The sequence below is a fragment of the Strix uralensis genome, chromosome 3 (genome assembly GCF_047716275.1).
Source record: "Strix uralensis isolate ZFMK-TIS-50842 chromosome 3, bStrUra1, whole genome shotgun sequence".
NCBI lineage: Eukaryota > Metazoa > Chordata > Aves > Strigiformes > Strigidae > Strix > Strix uralensis.
In genome coordinates, this window is record NC_133974.1 from 92,377,604 (window position 1) to 92,380,760 (window position 3,157).

Below are 3,157 nucleotides of genomic sequence, written 5' to 3' on the forward strand. Positions count from 1 at the left end.
TCAAAGCCCCAAGTGACTTGAGCTGTAAATGGAATCAAACCTGTTGCTTCAAGTCTATATAAATTAAAAGATAGGGTTAATAACTCTGATTTTCATGCAATTAATTTGAATTGCACCTGGGAATAAGAAAGAATAAGAAGTCTTGCCCACTACATCTGGAACTTTCATTTCTCATAAAGGTTTTTTTTTCCTGACTTTCCCCCAAATACTGATTTACAACTTTTGGCAAGCTCACTTCTTCCACCTCCTACCTGCCCAGAGTCATCCAGTGCACATACAGCTTGACAATGTATTGGTTTGACTAGGACATAAACAAGCGAGAGTTCAACTGGTCGCATCTGAGAATATCTGGCACTTGAGATACTTGAGATTTCAGTATTATTTATGCCTATAAATTCAAACATACCACTGTGAATTCAGCAGCTGCAGCTTCCCTGCATAGTGAGACCCATCTTCTGGGTATATAGAAGGACCTCGGGAGGTTTGCCACGTTCAAGAACAAGGCTGTTCTGTTTGTTGTGGATGTTTACGTGACCAGATATACTCTGCTGAACAGTACTTGAAAAATATCTGTGGCATGTGCTTCATCCCAACTACTCATTCCCTTTCCTTGACCTGCCCTTTGTGGAGAGCATGGAATGTTAAACATTTCTTGTTGGTCTGCCCAGCCTCTGCTTTATTTACACTTCCTCTCCCATTCCCTTATGCTGGGGCACCTTTCAGGATATTTTCTTTCCTGTTCAATGTAATGGAGCGCTGGTAGGGCCAGATTCTTCAGCAGTAAGGAAGTGGACTTTGGCTATTAAGGCTGGAGTCTGTACCCACTGAGGCTACGTGTAGAGTCAGAGGTAAAAAGTAGTAAAGCAAATTAAGAATTAAATAATGCTTTGTGACTTGCTGACCAACACATCCCTTTTTCTGCCGCTCTGAGCAGAAGTGTTTTTAAAACAGTAGGTAAAAATCAGTTCTGCCAAAACATTTCTTCTCAATGTAAATGAGTTCTGGGCTCTTGAAACCCACTAGTTCAGTAATCGCAGAACCATCTCTGCTGCATTTAGCAGAGATTACATAGCAAAGAAAATTCCTTACAGCAGAACAACCAAGAGCCTGCACTTTCAGTCAAACTAGTTTACAGATTTTATTTTAAACTATTATAGTGAAACTAAACTGTCTGGACACTTACTTAAAAATCAGTCAGGTTTATTCTAATATCAGTAAGACCACTCAGAAGCTGCTTCAAAATAAAATAAAACAAAATAAAACTCTGTGCCACTTTTTGAATCAAATCTGCCTGTAAATATGTGAGATAGGTAAAGAATCAGGAGAAAGCTGACGGACAGGAAACAGCACAGTGTCCATGACCCAGAAATTCCCAGTTAAATAAGAATTCATTTCTTCTTGCAGACTTCAGCTATTGCCTCAGAATTCAGCTACTTTCAAAGCTGAATGTCACCTTATGCCACCTCTTTGTGAGGTCTTGTAATGACAGAGCTGCCATATATCTGTTGTTTATTTCCAGTTTCAAATGCTATGTATTTTAAAAGCAGCTACCATCTTTGCTTCTTCTGATTTATCCTTTCCATTAAAAGCAAGGAAAGAGGAAAGCTGTTTTCAGCAATGAGGTTGCAATAGAATAGTAATTTTAAAGGACAATCTGTAGAAAAGTGTCAGAGAAGGTTCCATAGAAAGGTGTGAGAGAAGCTTCCAAAAATTGTAAAAAGCACTTTTCTCGTCATAAGTCTTGTTAGATGTGAGCTCCAGTAAGCCCACCATGATGATCTCTCATAATGTACAAGATCAAAGTATTGATGCTGCATGGATCGTAATCACACATTAAGTTTGAAAATTCATACTTTCAAGTCTAAAACATTATTAATATTAGTGGATTAGGTTCTGTTATCCTCATTTATTTTGAACAGAGGTTGCAGACCAAAGCAATCCTATTGGAAGTGAATAGCCAACTGATGTAGGAACAGGGGTAGAAATGGGGCCTCCCTGTGTCTCCACTGGGTACAAATTAATTACTTGAAGTATTAAGAAGTCTTCAGCCCAGCCGCTTGTCTGTACTAATGTTATGCATGCCACTAACTTCACAGTAGATCAAACATCGCTTTCTCAAAACAAGACCCTGGCCCAAATTTTGAAAAGTGTGTGGTAACTACAGATGCCTCTGAATTACCTCATTTACAGAACCTGTTGAAAATACTAACCTTGCAGCCACGGTAAGGAGACTAGTTCAATACCCAAAGATGCAGCTTTTGCAAGTGTGGTGTTTAGCTGTGGAATTTAAAATCCAGCTCAAGACCCAAGACTCACAAGTATATTTACTAGCTTGGTAACAGTGACACCAAAAAGAGGCACGAAGGCCAGTGTCACAGTAGCTTAGTATGTTCAGGGCTAAAATACTGCCTGTCTGCCTTCAGTGGTCATGAGGTTTAGATCCAGCTGCCAACTGCCTGCTGAGCTCTGACCTGAGCTTGAACACAGCAAGTCTGTGCCTTAAATCTTAACTAAGTCTTGGTGTGTTTCTTGGTGATAAAGGGAACATTTGCCTGTAGTGAGAGGTGCAAAGCAGATCCATAGATTCCTCATCCTTTCAACTACAGAGCAGGATGAGAAGGATCTTTGCAGTGACAAAGGGCTGCACAGTTAATTCATTCATGTGTGCCAGAGGGAAGCCTGAAGGTTTCATAGTGAGGAAAAAAAATGTCTGAAAAATCTGGCCAAAAAATAGTGCCGTCATATTTTTCCTCGCTGCTGAATAGGCAATCACCAACATTTCTCATCAATAAAACTATTATTCATGATCTCAGCAATCTGATGAAAAGATTCTTTGGGGACATCTGAAAATAACTTTGTTTCCAAGGATTTACTGGGAGAGAGGGTAGGAATTCCACGCAAAGCCTATGTTCAAAGTGCTCAGATTCCTTGTGGTTTCTCATCTTCCTGGAGGTAAGCTCATAAGAGAAAAAGTGTGTACCAACTTTTATGTCATTGCACAAGAGTACTGTAAGATGATCAGAGAGATTTACTCATTAAATGCCAAGAAGTTTATTTAAGGCAAGGCTCTGCCCTTCATGGGGTACATGAGGCAATGGTGGGGCTGTAGGGAAGGAGTACTCATCACACAAGTAGGGCAGAAGAGCAGCCCCAGCAC